The sequence below is a fragment of the Suncus etruscus genome, chromosome 2, assembly GCF_024139225.1.
Source record: "Suncus etruscus isolate mSunEtr1 chromosome 2, mSunEtr1.pri.cur, whole genome shotgun sequence".
Lineage (NCBI taxonomy): Eukaryota > Metazoa > Chordata > Mammalia > Eulipotyphla > Soricidae > Suncus > Suncus etruscus.
This window is the reverse complement of record NC_064849.1, coordinates 169,085,562-169,104,760: the sequence shown is the minus strand read 5'-3', so window position 1 is coordinate 169,104,760 and position 19,199 is coordinate 169,085,562. Positions and strand designations below refer to the sequence as shown.

General features: G+C 35.7%; 2 non-coding genes across 2 annotated transcripts; both read right to left on the bottom strand.

Annotated features, from left to right (window-relative positions):
* Positions 1 to 1,730: 1,730 nt before the first annotated feature.
* Positions 1,731 to 1,892, bottom strand: LOC126002832 (U1 spliceosomal RNA). Its single transcript, XR_007493456.1, has one exon. It is a non-coding gene; the product is annotated as a U1 spliceosomal RNA (small nuclear RNA).
* Positions 1,893 to 15,001: 13,109 nt separating this feature from the next.
* LOC126002262 (U6 spliceosomal RNA) lies at positions 15,002 to 15,104 on the bottom strand. Its single transcript, XR_007493019.1, has one exon. It is a non-coding gene; the product is annotated as a U6 spliceosomal RNA (small nuclear RNA).
* Between the last annotated feature and the right edge of the window lie 4,095 nt (positions 15,105 to 19,199).

Below are 19,199 nucleotides of genomic sequence, written 5' to 3'. Positions count from 1 at the left end.
AAAGTGTTTTATCAAGACATTTTCATAACGCAAACTGAATATGGTATCTAGTGTAATTGGGCACTGAGATGTCAACTTAGGTTGTCTGCTCTTTGTATCCAAGAGCCCCCGTGGACAGAAAAGCTGAGAGGTTGTTTTAAATATAGTGATATTAAGGCATTAAAACATATTTTTATGAAATGCTTCCACTGGAGTCATTGATTTCCCATGATATTCTTTACCTGTGATCCAGTAAAAGATCCCTAAGACATTATTATAGGCCTTTGTAGTAAAAGGTTGATTACATACCTGATTTCTTTATGCTGTTGTTTCTGTTGTTACTGGTTTCTTTATGGTACAGTGTGTAGTCGAGGCTTTGTGTTGTTCCTCTTCCTCTTGTTCTGGGCACTATTCCCCATTAAATGTTAATAATTACAGTGTTTGGAGTTTCTACCCTGTTAAACCATTGTATTTGTTCATGGAGTATTACATGTATAAACGGTGTATATTCTGGATCTTCAAAATAGTGCTATCATTCTGTTTATCTTTCATCTTCTGGCTTACTTCATTTAACATAATATTTTGTAGCTCCATCCATGTTGCTGCAAAGTTTACAATTGTATCATTTCTAACTGCTATGTAGTACTCCATTGTGTATAAATACCACATCATGGTTCAATCATCTGTTGTTGGACATCGAGGTTGGTTCCAAATCTTGGCTATTATACTGAGTGCTGGAATAAATAGTGGGGTTCACACATACTTAGGGGTGAATGCCATTCCAATTTGGGAATATATTCCCAGGAGAGCAATTCGTTGGTCATATGGCAGCTCAATTCTGAGTTTAGTGAGCACTCTCCAGATTGTTTTCCATAGCGGTTGGATCATTCCCACCAGCAGTGGATGAAAATTTCTTTCATACCACTTCCCTGTCAACAGAGATTGTTCCTGTTATTTTTGATGTGATCCATCCTCACTGGTGTAAGGTGGTACCTCATTGTTGTCTTGATTTGAGTTTTTCTAATGATGTATAAAAGTGAGCATGCTTTTATGGGTCTCTTGGCCATCTTTCATTCTTCCTTGAAGAGGTGTCTATACATTTCTTCTCCCCATTTTTTATGGCCTTATTAGTTTTTTTGGGGGGGAGGCTTAGCTTTCTGAGTGCTTTATATATTCTAGATATCAGCCCTTTATCTGACATGTTGAATGCAAATATTTTTTCCAATTTTGTTAACTGTCTTCTACTATTAAGTAGGGATTCTCTTACCATGCAAAAACTTCTTAGTTTGATGTAGTCCTATTTGTTAAAGTTTGATGCTAAATTTCTTGTCATTGGTGTTCTATCCTCAAAGACTTTTTTGATATATAAGTCTGGAGTGTTCTGCCTATTATTTTTTGGTGGTTTTTGGTTCACACCCGGCAGTGCTCAGTGGTTATTTCTGGCTCCAGGCTCAGAAATTGCTCCTGGCCGGCACGGGGGACCATATGGGACACCGGGATTTGAACCGATGACCTCCTGCATGAAAGGCAAACGCCTTACCTCCATGCTATCTCTCCGGCCCCTGTTCTGCCTATTTTTTCTCAATAAACGTTATGTACTTGGGTATTATTTTAAGGTTTTTAATCCATTTTGAGTTGACTTTTGTATAGGAGAAAGGCATGAATCAATTTTCAATTTTAATGCTCTTCCAGTTGTAACAACACCATTTGTTTTTATTTTGTTTTGTTTTGTTTTTGTTTGTTTGTTTTACAGGGGAGAGCGCAAAAGCAGTCCCCACTACCAAAAATTATGCAGTCAAGTTTCCCACATTTGGGGAAATAACAGGGGTCAGCACAACTGGAGTGCAATGGATAAGCCTCACCCTGAGAAAACCACCTTCGTGATCATGGTATGTCCCCTGCCTGGGGACAAACACCATTTGTTGAAGAGACTTTCTTTGTTCCATTTCAAGTTCTTGGCTCTTTTGTCAAATATTAGTTGACTGGATATTTTGGGGTTGAACTCTGGAAATTCTGTTCTAACACATTGGTCAGAGGCTCTGTCTTTGTCCAGTACCATGCTGTTTTGATCATTATGGCTTTATAGTATAGCTTCAGGTTAGGTAAAGAATGCCACCCAGCTTCTTATTTTTCAGTATGTATTTGGCTATCTTTTGTGGTTCCAGATGAATTTTATGATTGATTGTTCTAAGTCTTTTAAACAATGATGTCTGAATTTAGATAAGGATTGCATTAAATCTATATAGCAGTTTAGGTAAGATAGTCATTTTGACTATGTTGATTCTACCTACCCATGAGCATGGGATGTTCTTCCATTTCCTTAGATCCTCTTCAATTTCTTTCTGAAGTGTTTTGAGGTTTTCCTGGAATAGGTCCTTCACTTCCCTTGTAAGGTTGATTCCTAGGTACTTGATATGTTTGATACTATTTTAAATGGGATTGTCACCTTGATCTCTTTCTCCTCAAATAACTTCGTTATTTGTATAATGGAATGCTTCTGTCTTTTGTGTATTTACTTTGTAGCCAGCCAATTTGCTGTATTGTTTCTAGTAATTTTACTGTGGATTCTTTAAAGTTTTCTATGTATATCATCATATCTGCAAAAAGAGATAGTTTGTGTTCCTCCTAACCTATCTGGATTCCTTTAATTACCTTCTCTTGTCTGATTGCTCTTTCTAGGACTTCTAAAACTATATTGAGTAATAGTGGAGAGAGTGGACAACCTTGCATATTTCTGACCTTAGTGGAAATGCTTTCAATTTTCCACCATTAAGTATACTGTTAGCTGAGGGCTTTTCATAGATAGCTATAACTATCTTTAGAAAGGTTCTTTCCAGCCCTATTTTGTTTAGTACTTTCAACATGAATGGGTATTAGATTTTGTCGAATGCTTTCTCTGCATCAATTTTTATAATCACGTGTTTTTGTCTTTTTTATTGTCGATGTGGTGTAAGATGTTGATTGATTTGCTTACGTTGAATCATTCTTGCATCCCTGGGATAAAATCCACTTGTTCATGGTGTGTAATCTTTTTAATGCAGTGCTGTGTTCAGTTTGTTAAGATTTGTTGAGCATTTTTGCATCTATGTTTATTAGTGAGATTGGTCTATAGTTTTCTTTCTGGCGGTGTCTTTGCCATCTTTGGGATGTTTTGTTTTTTGCTATTTGGATTACTGTATGTCTTGATGTTGGTTTATTAGGGTCTATTTTATTAGAGACTCTGTTCACTTCATGAATTTGCACCAAAGCCTATTTCCAGAGGGTGGCATAGTTTTCTGAGATTATTCCCTGACCTCTCATTTGTTTCCATTCCCTATTTCCTCCCCTTCTGGTATGCCTACAACTCGTATATTATTTCTTTTGTCTTTGTTCATTAAATAATAAACTTTATTTTTGATTTTTGTTTTTTTTTGGAGCCACACCTGTTTGATGCTCAGGGGTTACTCCTGGCTAAGCACTCAGAAGGATGCCCCTGGCTTGGGGGGAACTATATCGGATACCGGGGGATTGAACCACGATCCTTCCTTGGCAAGGCAGACACCTTACCTCACCAGCCCCAAACTTTAATTTCCTTGTTGGCTTCTTTGTCCTCATAATTTTCAATATTTTTCCAAATTATTTTATGTTATTCTCCAACTGTGTGATTCTGCTATTATGGCTTTCTAAGGTGTTTTTTATTTCTTTTAATTGTACTTGTTTGTAATCTCTCATGTTCTGTAACTATTCTTTAAATTGGTTGATTTGTTATCTATGGATTTCTTGCATTTGGTGGCTAGTGATTCTTTTTTATTTTTTTTTTTACCATAGGTTGCATTTCTTTTGCTATGGCGGTTTTAGGTCCTCATCTGTTGGGCCTGTGCATTTTGGTGGACTTGGAAACTGTTAGGATTTCTCTCTGTATCCCTAGTTGTTAGTGTATTCCTTAGTTTACCCATATTTCTTTGCATTTATTGGTTTGGCTTTGAGTGCAGTGCCTTCAGATTTTAGCCCTCTTTTGCCAGCTATGGCATGGGTCCCTTCTCTGAAGTGAGACTCTAGGTGGGTATGTCAGCTGGGATCGCTAAGTTTTTGGCTCCTCCCATGACCTCCAGTCGAGCTTGAGTCAAGCACCCTTCCCCTCTTCCTGCCAGAGAGTGCAGTTCAGCTCCTAGCCACAATGGTGGAAAGCTCAGTTGTGCCTTGTTCACTCGCCCCTCTTCCACCACCTGGGAGCTGGTGCCACACCGATCTGGGCCCTCTCACTCACTCACTCACTCACACACTCACCCTTCTTTTACCTCCTAGGACCCACCTATATTTTAGTCAGATCTCCTCAGCTCACTCACCTGATCTGCCTGCAGCCCAGACAGGATTCTGTTCACTCACCCACCCTGCCAGGGACCAGTGAAGTTCTGGTCCACATCTTCTCAGCTCAATCACCCGCCCCGCCTCAGATCCAGCCAGGTTCCAGTCCAACTCTCCTCAGCTCACTCACCCGCCTTTCCTGGAACACAGTCAGGTCCCCTCATCCCCCTTTCTTATTCTTGTGGTATATAACAACAGGGAATATAGCTTAATAGTGTGTCTTTGAATTTTTATTTTAAAATATTTGGCCACAAAACTACCCTGCCCAGTGAGGCCCAACTGTGAAAAATTGTGAGTGCTGCCTGTGTGTGTCTGTCTACTGTCCTCTTGCATGAACATCTTGGGAGTGGGCCAAAAAGAGGGTCCAGAAGAGCACCATCGCAACAACAAGAAAAAATCACACAAAGAACTGTGCTGGAACACTGAAGCCCAGCATTTCTCTCTGGACTGTCTTCTATGCTGCGTGCTCGGGCCTAAGATTTGATCCTGTGTGAGGCTTCATCCACGGAGGACTCCCCTCCCTTGAAGGCAAGTTCACCCATACAGAAAGGGCGGAGCAGGAGGAGTGTGGCTGCCTGCATCATTTAGCCAATGAATACCACCACAACATGTAGAAAAACTCACAATACAAGTGTGACAATGGGGAAACAACGCAGGCCAGCATCAGACATAAAGAAAAAAAATGACAATTCTGATGACCAGATAATGACCAACCAACTAATCAATCTCTCAGATAAGGACTTTAGACAAGCAATATGGAAGATGCTCAATGAACTCAAAGAAACCATGGATCGAGTTGAACAGAACACTAATAAGAACCAAGAACATATGAAGACAGAAATCACAAAACTCCAAACTGAAATAACATGTCAACTAACAGGACTGAAAAAGTCAGTAAACGAAGTGAACGACAAAATGGATAAGCTCTGGGACAGGGTATCAGAAGCTGAGAATAGACTTGGTGCTGTGGAAGATGAGATAAATAACAATCCATACAGCGGGAGAGATTGGGAAAAAATATTAAAGCAAATGAACAGACAATGGAAAAATTAGTCAAAGAATGGGAACAGATGAAGATAGAAGTCTATGATAAGATCAACAGAAACAACTTAAGAATCATTGGAGTTCCAGAGACACAGGAAGAAAATTTTCAGGAAGAATCAACGGTCTAGAACATCATTAAAGAGAAACTTCCAGAGCTAAAGAATATATGTGATCAAATCCCAAATCCTGCATGCTCGAAGAGTACCAACCAAAAGAGACCCCAGAAAAACCACCCGAAGACACATCCTAGTCACAAAGACAAATCCCACAGACAGAGACAGGTTTCTGAAAACAGCAAGATCAAAAGGGGAAATAACATTCAAGCAAGCATCCTTGATATTTACAGCAGACTTGTCACCAGAAAAACTCAAGGCCAGAAAGCAGTGGTGGGATATTGTGACAAGACTGAATGAAATGAATGCTTCACCTAGAATACTGTACCCAGCAAAACTCACTTTCCAGTTTGACAGAAGAATACATGGTTTTGCAGACAATAAACAGCTCAGAAACTTTACAGACACAAAACCAGTCTAAAGAGAAAAACTGAAAGACCTAGTTTAAGACAAGACTAACCAAAAAACACACCAAATTTTGATATAAAGATGGCATTAAATCCCAGGAAACTTCTTTCTCTCAATGTCAGTGAACTAAATGCACCAGTTAAGAGACACAGAGTGGCGAAATGGATCAAAAAACTCAATCCAACCTTCTGTTGCCTACAAGAAACGCACCTGAATAGTCAGAGCAAACATAGACCCAAAATAAAAGGCTGGAGAAAAATTATCCAAGCAAACAACACCCATAAAAAAGCTGTAGTGGCCATACTAATATCAGATAATGCAAACTTTATACTCAGGAAGGTTGTAAGAGACAAAGATGGACATTTTATATTAATCAAGGGGTATGTAGAGCAGGAAGAAATAACTCTCCTAAACATATATGCACCGAATGAGGGGCCAGCAAAATATTTAATACAACTGTTGACAAATCTAAAAAATAATATCAATAACAACACAATAATTGTGGGGGACCTCAACACGGCTTTGTCAACACTGGATAGGTCAACCAGACTGAAACCCAACAAGAATATACTAGACCTGAGGAGAGAAATGGAAGAAAGAGGCCTAGTGTATATATATATATATATATATATATATATATATATATAGGACACTCCATCCCCAAAAACCTGGTATACACATTCTTCTCCAATGTACATGGGACATTCTCCAGGATATACTACATGCTGGCACATAAAACATACCTCCATAATATTAAGAGGATAGAAATTTTGCAGACTACCTTCGCTGACCACAAGGCTCTGAAATTATTTGTGAATTTCAAAGGGACACAGAAGAAAAACTTTAACACCTGGAAGTTAAACAGCCTCATACTCAATAACCAGTGGGTCCCAGATGAAATCAAGGAGGAAATCAAAAGGTTCCTGGAAACAAATGACAATAAAGACACAAACTATCAGAACTTATGGGACACAGCAAAAGCAGTACTGAGAGGAAAATTTATAGCTTTGCAAGCACATTCAGGAAGGGAAAAAAGTTTACCTGAGTAGCTTAATAACACAGCTAATAGAACTAGAAAGTGCTGAACAAATGAACCCAAAAATAGGGAGACAGAGGAAATAACAAAGCTGAGAGCAGAAATCAAGGAAGTGAAAATGCAAAAAAACAATCCAAAAAATTAACTAAAGCAGATTTTGGTTCTTTGAAAAAATAAACAAGATTGATAAAACACTGGCAAAACTAACAAAGAAAGAGAGAGAGAAACTTGATAACTCATATTAGGAATGAAAAAGGAGAAGGAAGAGGATGTAGTATATCTAAACACCCCCATCACTATTGATGAAACTAAAATAGTAATCAAATGTCTGCCCAAAAACAAAAGCCCAGGACCAGATGGATTCACTAATGAATTCTTTCAAACTTTCCAAGAGGAACTACTACCAATCCTGGTAAGACTCTTTCATGAAATTGAACAAACGGAAACACTTCCGAATAGCTTTTATGAAGCCAACATCACCTTGATACCTAAGCCAGACAGAAATGCTACGGAAAAAGAAAATTACAAACCAATATCGCTGATAAATACTGATGCAAAGATACTCAACAAAATCCTGGCAAATAGGATTCAGAGCCTCATTAAAAAGATCTACCACTACAAACAAGTAGGTTTCATTCCAGGAATGCAAGGATGGTTTAACATCCGTAAATCTATCAACATAATACACCACATCAACAACAAGAAGAATAAAAACCACATGTTCATATCAATAGATGCAGAGAAAGCATTTGATAAGGTCCAACACCCATTCTTGATCAAAACTCTCAGCAAGATGGAAATGGAAGGAACCTTTCTCAATATAGTTAAGGCCATCTACCACAAGCCAGTGGCAAATATTATCCTCAATGGAGAAAAACTAAAAGCCTTCCCTCTAAATTCTGGCACAAAACAAGGCTGTCCTCCCTCACCACTCCTGTTCAACATAGCAATGAAAGTACTCGCTATAGCAATTAGGCAAGAAAAAGATATCAAGGGAATTCATATAGGAAAGGAAAAAGTCAAGCTTTCACTATTTGCCAACGACATGATACTCTACTTAGAAAACCCTAAAGACTCTTCCAAAAAGCTTATAGAAACAATAAACTCATATAGCAAGGTGGCATGCTACAAAATTAACACACAAAAATCAATGGCAATTCTATGCACCAATATAATAATAAGAAAGAAATGGACATTAAGAAAACAACCCTATTCACAATAGTGCCACACAAACTCAAATATCTTGAAATGAACTTGACTAAAAATGTGAAGGACCTATACAAAAAAAAACTATAAAACTCTACTCCATGAAATGAGAGAGAACACACGGAAATGGAAACACATACCCTGCTCATGGATTGGCAGGATTAACATCATCAAAATGGCAATACTCCCCAAGGCATTATACAGATTTAATGCTATCCATCTAAATATACTAATGACATTCTTTAAAGAAGTATTTCAGGCACTTTTGAAATTTGTTTGGAACAATAAACACCATAGAATAGCTAAAGCAATCATTGGGGAAAAAATATGGGAGGAATACTTTACCCAACTTTAAACTTTACTACAAAGCAATAGTTATCAAAACAGCATGGTGCTTGGAATAAGGACAGGCCCTCAGATCAGTGGAGTAGGCTTGACTACTCAGAGAATGTTCCCCCAAACATACAATCACCTAATTTTTGATAAAGGAGCAAGAAATCCTAAATGGAGCAAAGAAAGCCTCTTCAACAAGTGGTGTTGGCACAACTGGCTAGCCACTTGCAAAAAATTGAACTTAGGCCCCCAGCTAACATCATGTATGAAGGTAAAATCCAAATGGATTAAAGACCTCTATATCAGACCCAAAACCATAGATATTATAGAACACACATAGGCAAAACAACTCCAGGACATTGAGACTACAGGCATCTTCAAGGAGGAAACTGCACTCTCCAAGCAAGTGAAAGCAGAGATTAACAGATGGGAATATATTAAGCTGAGAAGCTTCTGCACCTCAAGGAAATAGCGCCAGAATACCAAGAGCCACCCACTGAGTGGGAGAAACTATTCACCCAATACCCATCAGATAAGGGGCTAATCTCCAAAATATACAAGGCACTGACAGAAATTTACAAGAAAAAACATCTAATCCCATCAAAAAATGGGGAGAAGAAATGGACAGACACTTTGACAAAAAAAAAATACAAATGGCCAAAAGACATATGAAAAAATGCTCCACAACACTAATCATCAGGGAGATGCAAATCAAAACAACTATGAGGTACCACCTCACACAACAGATAATGGCACACACCAAAAAGAATAAACAGTGTTGTCGGGGATGTGGAGAGAAAGGAACTCTTATCCACTGCTGGTGGGAATACCGTCTAGTTCAACCTTTATGGAAAGCAATATGGAGATTCCTCCAAGAACTGGAAATCGAGCTCCCATATGATCCAGCTATACCACTCCTAGGAACATACCCTAGGAACTCAAAAATACAAAACAAAAACTCCTTCTTTACACCTATATTTATTGCAGCCACTTTTTTACCATAGCAAGACTCTGAAACAGCCAAAGATGCCCTTCAACAGATGAATGGCTAAAGAAACTGTGGTACATATACACAATGAAATATTATGCAGCTGTCAGGAGAGATGAAGTCATAAAATTTTCCTATACATGGATGTACACGGAATCTATTATGCTGAGTGAAATAAGTCAGAGAGAGAGAGAGAGAGAAATGCAGAATGACCTCACTCATCTATGGGTTTTAAGAAAAATGAAAGACATTCTTGAAATATAATTTTCAGACACACACACACAAAAAGAGCTGGAAGTTAGAGCTCACCTCTGGATGCTCACCACAAAGAGTGATGAGTTTAGTTAGAGAAATCACTACATTTGAAACTGTCCTAATAATGAGAATGTTTGAGGGAAATGGAAAGCCTGTCTAGAGTACAGGCAGGGGTCGGGTGGGGAGGAGGGAGATTTGGGACATTGGTGATGGGAATGTTGCACTGGTGATGGGTGGTGTTCTTTACATGACTGAAACCCAAACACAATCATGTATGATCATGGTGTTTAAATAAAATATATATAAAAAATAAAAAATAAATAAAATATTTGGCTACCATGTTAATATATTACTGCTTCAGTATTATTATGCTCACTTTACCAAACTTTCTATGTTAAATAGAATGAGACTATTTCACCTAATAAGTACTTTAGGTAACATTAATACTTGACATTAAAAAAATAAACACTTATTTAAGCCTTTATTATCTCATACTTTTACCCTTATTGGGACCTGAATTCTGAACAAGGAGGGACATCATTTTGTAAAGGCATATGGCAGGCTTCTTCTCAATTTCTGAGCAGGGAGGAGACGCATATTTGTAAGGGACCACATCATGTAAACCACATGTTTATTCTTCACAAGCATAATTCGGTAGACCCTGCCCAAGCTACCTGGCCATTGCAGGTAGCTGGCCTATCAGGGAAGGACATGGGAACAGTTAGGAAGGTACACATAGACAATACCAGTCATTTTATAATCATCAGAAAGCTGGAACCAACACTATATCATTTCCTATATAATCTTCCTCATAACCTTGGGTGGGGCTCATCTTCACAGATAACTCTGCCTGGCCAGGCTGGGACCTTATTGGCAGACATACTAAAATATTAAACTTGTTTTTTGTTGTGTGACTTGTCCTTCTATGCCTACACCCTTTGGGCCTCTTTATTTTATGAAGCAAAAAAAATTTTCTATCACTATTTTTTTTGGACTCAACTTCTCACACAAATAAAGACTACCAGACACTGAGAGCCTGGTATCTATGTTTTATAGTCAATAAGAAGTCTCCAAAATTATTGTTGTGTGGGGCTAGGGACAATAGCACAGCAGTAAGGCATTTGCTTTGTATGCAGCCCAAACCAGAAAGGACCTAAGTTCATTTCCTTTACCTCTCATATGGTTCCTCAAGCCTGCCAGTGGCAATTTCTGAATGCATAGCCAGGAGTAGCCCCTGAGTGCCACGAGGTGTGCCCTTCCGCCTCAAAAAATCATTGTCATAAAATAAATAAATAAATAAAATTTAATAAAGGAAAAATCATTGTCATAAATAAAATATAATTTAACCTTTCTGAAGAGGAATACAATTTGTTTTTGCTTAATTACAGAGTATGCTAGAGAAAATTCTTGTAATATGCTTCTACTTTAGTGAAAGAAGCTCAAAAATATTTTTTATTTTGTGGAGCTAATTGAGTTCCTACAATTTTCAGTACATAAACTCATTTAAGTTTAAGATTTCCTACTTTGAAGTTTGCATTTAACTTCCATTGTATTAAAAAAAAAAGCTTTACCTTAATAAAATGACAACCTGATAGCACAGTTATTGTTTCTTAAATCCAATAATGTGAAAGTCTCTGAGTCAAGTAAAATAAACTTGGGGCTATAAAAGCACAACCATTTTCTCTCTTCGCTTTATTGCAATGTAAAAATTGTTACCATTATACTTACTAGCCAGAACAAATAAATATTCATCGAATGATCACATTACCTTTTTATTAATATTTCATGAATAATAGACATCTAAACGCTTTTATATTATCATCATATTAAACATCTCAGATAAAAATGAGACAAATGCTGTGATCAGAGTAGTGAAGATTAACAAAAATGACTTAAGAGAAAGCAGCTTGTTTTATTTGAAAAAATACCTGTCTTTTCTGAAACATTTAAAATTAGCTTTCTTTTTCATTTTAAAATTGTCCTTTTGTTGACACACCATGGCTTTTTCTCTGTGTGTTTCTGTCTCTCTGTCTGTCTGTTAGTCTTCTTTTTTTCCCTTTTTTCTCTAAATTTCACCCTTTAAGCCCTGACACATAGGGTGTTCCCCCAAACTAACATAAATGTATGTTAATTCATCAGTTCTAAACTTTTATTTTATTTATTTCTTTATTTGGTTTTTGGGCCACCCCTGGTAATGCTCAGGGGTTACTCCTGGCTATGTGCTCAGAAGTTGCTCCTGGCTTGGGGGACCATATGGGATGCCTGGGGATTGACCTGCGGTCCGTCCTAGGCTAGTGCTGGCAAGGCAGACACCTTACCTCTAGCACCACCACACCAGCTCCAGTTCTAAATTTCTTATTTTAAATTTTTTGTTTGTTTTTGGCCACACCCAGCGACGGTCAGGGGTTATTTCTGGCTATGCGCTCAGAAATTGCTCCTGGTTTGGGGAACCATATGGAATGCCAGGGATCAGACCTCAGTCCATCCTAGGCTAACATGTGTAAGGCAGATGCCTTACTGCTTGTGCCACCACTCTGGTCCCTTATTTTAAAATGTATACTTTATAAAATAATTATATATTTGCACGTGGCTTAACAAATAATGAAAAATGCCTTGTATAATGTTATAATTTTCTTTTCATTAAATATTTCATAAAATGATAATTTTATAAGATGCCATTTCTTCCCAACCTGATTCATAAATTATATGCAATATCATTAAAATTCCCAGTAAGTTAATGAATAAATGAACAAACTTGTCCTATGCTTTGTATAAAAAGGCAAAACATCCAGATTTATCAATATAATAGTCATAAACCAAAAGTTGGAGACTTGAAATAAGACAATTTCAATTGTTAATACTTGTTAATACTCTATATAATCAAATAGAGTGATGATTGTGGAAAAATAAAGAGATAATGAAACAAACAAAGTCCTATCTAAATGCAATTAATTTATTTTTATTTTTGGTTTTGATTCATACTCAGTGAGGCTCAGGTTTCTGCACGCAGGTATCATTTCTGACTTTTCTTTGGAATATAAATTGAAGGGTTTAAACTCAAGTCAGCCACACACACAAGACTAGCATCATACCCTCTATACTTTCTCTCTAGCTCCAATCAACTATTTTTTTTACAAAGGAGCAAAGCAATGCAATGGAACAAAACAGCCTCTTCAACAAATGTCTGTCACAAGTAAAAATTCATAAACAAAAAATGTGGACCAAGATCTGACACTCTTCAGAAAATATAGTTCAAAGATATATATAAATAAAGTCTATAAGTTGTCTATTTAGTAAAATAAAATACATTCTGGTTTGTGACCTCTTAGAAATAATACAAAAGCCACTGTCCATGAACATAAAATGTTGTAATTAATCAATTAAGAAGAATAAAAACAGTATTTATGAAACATTTTTAATTATTGTTTTCTCCATATCTTATAGAATCAGAAATATATACATTAAAACAGATACCATTATATATCCATTAGAATGATTAAATGGTCAAAGTTTAAAACACTGACAACAAACCCTGTTATACACCACTGCTGGGAGGGAAAAAATAAGCAAATCATCCACTACAGAAAATATATTGTAAGTTTCTGACTAGGCTCGAAATGTTCATACTATTTGTTCTTACCAATGGTATTTAAATTATGTTTACACAAAGATATGCACACAGATATTTATATCAGCTTAATACAAATAAAGTTTAAACTTGGAGGCAATTATACTGCTCTGTGAAAGGGCCGAAGTGACAGTCCAGCCTGTACGGCATTTGCCTTTCATGTGGCAGATCCCAGTGTGTTTCTCTACATCTCGTATGGTCCCCTTAGCCAACCAGGAATAATTGTGGAGTATAAAACCAGATGTAGCCCATGAGTATCATAAGCTGTGGACCAAAATTCAGAAAAAAAGATCAGCGAGTGAAAAGACAGACTCTGATGCATGAAGACAATAAAGTATTGTTTGGACTTAACTTGTTTTATGCTATGAAAAGGCATGGAGAAACTTTAAATACAGGTTAATTAAGGGTAGGCAAACAATCTGAAAAGACTGTGTACAATTTTATTCCAAATATATGACATTGGAAAAAGTCAGACTGTGGATCTGGTACAAGAAGAATCAGAATTATGCAGCCTGAGTGGGTTAAGGCATTTTTCTGCACACATTGAACCTTTGTTTGAACCTTTCCACTAGACATGGTTCTTTTAGCCATACCAGGATGATCCCTGAGCAGAAGCAGATGTAACCACTGAAAATCCACCTGAACTCTATTCTAATAATCTATTCTATTGGTTTTTGTGGTATTTTTTACCTTAACCTCTTACTCTTTAAATTATTTTTGCAATCTCCAGCCATATTGTTGAGAACATCCTCCCCTTGGTGTTCCAGAGGGGCACTAGCCCACATCTTGAGCCCATCTTGGTATCTTAGTGAGAATATCCTGTGCTAGCCCCTTCTTTAAAAAGAGTGTTTGACAATGGCTTATTCTCACTTTACAAGTTTTTACATGCTTGTTGTGGCTGTCTATAGCTTTAGGGTCTCCCCTCTAATAGGTTATATATATAGATATAGATATAAATATAGATATAGATATAGATATAGATATATGCTAAAAAGGAGAGGGTGTCTATAACAGATGTCTTTATATTTTCTGATTTTGACGCAAACTATTTTAAATTTATAACAAATATTTCAACCATTATACTAACACTATTAGGACACAGTGAAAGTCCTTTATCCCTCTGTTTTCTCCTTAAAACTAGAAAAATAAAATGATATCAGGTATGTTAGCAAAGGAAAAATTAATTTCATAGCATGTACAGGTAAACTGAAGTGAATTTATAAATTCCAAATGCTTCAAAAAAGAGAAGTAATATAAATCCTTGGCTGAGGAACTGGGGTGCCAAGAAGAGAAGATGGAGAGATTTTTAAGAGACCAGGAGACAATACAAGTAACAATGATATTCTAAGAGAAATCATGCTTAGGGAAGTCTTACGTTGGGAAGGTTTCCCTCTCTCTCATATTGCATTTTTTGGAAAAGGCCAAAATATTAGGGAATAAATAACTCTCCCTTGTTTAAGGGAAAGGGTAAAGACAAAGGCAGTAGAAAACCTGTTCAAAAGCCTCAAGGAACCTACTTGCTCTTAACTCAAAATAATCTATATTCATTGAGAACTATTGTGAGAATTTTTTAGTTGCTATTGTTTTGTTTTGTTGCTGGGTTGTGGGAGCACACCTACAATGTTCAGGGATTATGCCTATCTATGCTCAGGGATCACTTTTTTTTTTTAAATATGGAACACTTCATGAATTTGTGTGTCATCCTTGTGCAGGGGCATGGTAATCTCTGTATCGTTCCAATTTTAGTACATGTGCTGCCGAAGCGAGCACTCAGGGATCACTCTTGGTGAGGCTTAGAGGCTAAGCCAATAATTAAACCCTGGTCAGCTATGGAAACAAAGGCCCACTGCATTATATGCTGTTGAATCAGTCTGTGTCCTCACCTTTACATATTGATTACATTCTCTGATCTTATTCTGTTTTCTCTAGTATTATGAGTTGTCTTTGGTTAAAAAAAAATCTGATGGAATCAATGGAATCAAAAATAATAGTAAAGCCTCTTGTTTAGGATTGTTCACAAAAATAGATGAGGTTTCTCTTGAGTTAGTAAAAAAAAAATCCTTCAAGAAGTAAATGATATAGCCTTGCTCATAGATTAAATGACTAAGAAAGAAACTCAGATTGATTATGGTTAGTAAGCAAAAATTTAGGAAATAAATTTTAGGACTGATTATGCTATCTTATAGAAAACATTGAAAGTATTGGTAATGCACAGAATTAAAAAAAAAGAATATTTACTGTTAGATTTTTGGGCTTTATAAAAGGTCCAGGTTGTAAAAAATTAAAATATTTTCGTTATCATTTTTGGGTAAAACTAATATTTTTTAAATTTTTGTTGATAAAGCCAGAGCTACAGAAATCCCAGTGAGGTAAGCAAATCACACATACATACATACATACATACATACATACATACATACATACAAACAAACAAACATACATACATACATACATACATACATACATACACAAGAAAGAGATAATAAAGATAGGCTACTTCTGTATAATATACAGAGTATATTATAATAAGACAGGTAACAGGTAACAAAAGCTGAAAAATTAGGAAAATTTTATAGTTGAAAACCAACTACAAACATATTCTAATCATGGTGCTTAAATAAATATTTATATTTAAAAATGTGATCTAGACATTATCATTCCTATGTTCAGTTTCTTAGCCTTGTTCTGGCTCACTTCATCCCTCCTGCTCTCATTTTTTCCCTTCCTTCTTGTATCTTTTCATTTATCCTTCTCCACTTTTATTTTCTCCCTGCCTTTTCTATATTTTACCCTTCCTTCCAATTTCTTTCTATTTCCATCTATTCATATTTGTTAACTGCCTCCTCATAACCCAGTTCATTTCACACTTAAGCTCATGAAGTAAAACTAGAGGTAGGGAATGAGTAAAGAGGTCACTAATTTAGCATGGATTGTAGTTTTTTAGGACATCTGTTTGACAATTGGGTATGATATTAGGAAAAGAGACAGGAAATATATAATAAACATCTAAATCTTGTGTCATGTACATGGGAGTCTGATAGTTCAAATCAAGTTTTTTGGGGTTTATTTGTTTTGACTTACTCAGGCCATATCTGGAAATGCTGAGTGTTTAAGTTTAATACTATGCTCAGAAGTCATGCTTGCCAGTGCTATGTGGCTCTAGAGATAAACTCAGATCTGCCATAGGCAAAACAATAACATACACTTTTTACTATCTGACCCTGATGTTACTTTTGAATTTGAAATTTAAATTTTTGTTAATATTTGGGTTTTTCTTTTTTCTTTTCTTTTCTTTTTTTTTTTTTTTTTTTTGGTTTTTGGTTTTTGGGTCACACCCGGCAACACTCAGGGGTTATTCCTGGCTCTATGCTCAGATATTGCTCCTGGCAGGCTCGGGAGACCATATAGTATTCCAGGATTCGAACCACTGTCCTTTTGCATGGAAGGCAAATGCCCTACCTCCATGCTCTCTCTCCAGCCCCAGAATTTTCGTTAATTTTAAAGTTCACAGATTATATTATCCAGTGTTCCAAATAAACTTGTCTGTAACATCAGCATTAACATATAACAATGGAATTTTAAAATATATTTTATCACTGTTAGCCAAACTTTATGTCCTGTTAAGAAAATTAATTTTCCTTTCAAAATTTTATTGTTTCTAATCAGAATCAGAAACTTTGATTATGTCTTCATCTGAAACTCACATTAAAAGCATGCTCTGATCATTTTTATTTGCCATTTCTATTTCCTCATGTGGAAGGTGAAATTCAGATACTGTTGCATGCTTTGCTCTATTATTTCATTTCATAAATTGCTCCATTTTTAGTATTCAGCTTATGAAAGTTTCCTGATAGAAATAAAATTCTAGGAATTCCAAATGATATGAATAAACTTAAAGTAAGATTTAGGAAATGTTTGACAAAAAAAAAAAAAAACCTTGACAATAGTACTTTTTATATTGCCTCAGGTTAATGCATTATAATAGAGTAATAATGTGTCTGCTTTATATAAATGGAAGAAATATAATTACAATCATTTTAATACCTTCTGTATTTCTTCTTTTGTTTTGTTTTGTGTTTCTTTGGTTCTTGGGGCCACACCTGTTTTATGCTCAGGGATTACTCCGGGTAAGTGCTCAGAAATCGCCCCTGGCTTGGGGGACCATATGGGACGCCAGGGGATCAAACCGTGATCCTTCCTTGGCTAGCACTTCCAAGGCAGACACCTTACCTCTAGAGCCACCTCGCCGGCGTCACCTTCTGTATTTCTGATAAGTATCTGCAGCTATTTTATTTTCTATGTACACTAATTATCAGACTAGGGGAAATCAAAGAGAAGCAAGAACATTAATATGTCCTATATTTGTCTTTAGAAATTAAAATATATTCATTGTATTATAAAAATATTTAGAAGTGCTCCATACATTTATTTATTAAAGACCAGCTATGTAAATGCCCGAGTTTAGCCTTCAAGTGTTGACAGTTTAAAAACCCAGTGTGAAGATGTAATACAAAAAGGAAATTATTTCTTTTGCTCTATAAAGATTAGTAATGCTTTTTTAAGAAGTTGCTACAGACATATATATATATATATACACATATATGTATATATATGTAAAGCTTCTTTACTCTGGGTGGATTTTAAATCAATCTCTCATCTATGAAACATTGTCTTTAGAATATCTAACACATCTCTCAAAGAATATTTAACACATCTCTTAAAGGAAATAGGTATACTAAAGAATTAAAATATAATAAAGCAGAAGTATATTTTTAAGAAAAATGTATTGAGCAACACAAGGAATGTTGCTGTCATGAGAAATTCAAGATAGAAAACTGCAACTTTAATTTATGAATTACATTTTTTCAAAAGAGATAAGAAAGCATACATAAGAAAGCATACATTTCAGAAGGCACACTTAAATTATTTAGCTTTCTTTAAGAGACCTATCCTCATGCTTAAATCTATAGATCAATGATTATAAGAGATTATTAAATAGGAATCATGATGGATTTGTGTGAATACTTAGCATGTGGGAATACCAGCTTTGATTTCCATTACTGTGTGGTTCCCAAAATATAGTCGAGAGCAACCCCTAAGTACAAGTTCAAGAGGAAAATCCAGGAACTGCCAAAGTGACCCCCCCAAATTCCAAATATATTAAAATACATACATTATTTTTAAATATTTAGTTTATGTATAAATATAAAAGTACATAATACATATAAGATACAAACACTGATTTATTAAATAAATGAATGATAAAAGCTAGGATGAGTCTTGTTTTTCATTTTTGCTCTAAAAAGCTAATTTTGTTCTAACATATTTATTCACTGAATAAATGTAATTATACACATCGCATGTATTTATTTATTAATTTGGAACTTTTTTATATTTTAGGTAAAGTGATTAAAGCTCCCCACCTCTTAAAAGATGGGTTAAATAACTTGGCTGCCACAGGAACTTGAATTATTTTAGTTGGAAAAAACTATGAGGCCAGGGTTCTAAATCTAATTGTAAATAGTTACAGTAGTCAGCAATATGGGTTTGGCAAGAAACAGCTAGCAGGCATGGAAACAGAAACAAAAATATCAAAATTTAGTGCAAGAGAATAACTTGAGGATAAATATAAATCATTATACTTACACATTTCATGCTATTAAAATTATATTTTACTAATTCATCTAAAATAATTTTGAATTTTAATTTATTTTAAGTAAAATCTAGTGTGGTGTGTGATTTTCCCCTTTACTCTGACAGTACATTAGCCAAAATCTCAGTGATTTGGTGAAAATATATAAGAAATATTTAAATCTGTTGATTATGTAAAAATGTATAAAATACTCAACAAATCAAAAATTGAGC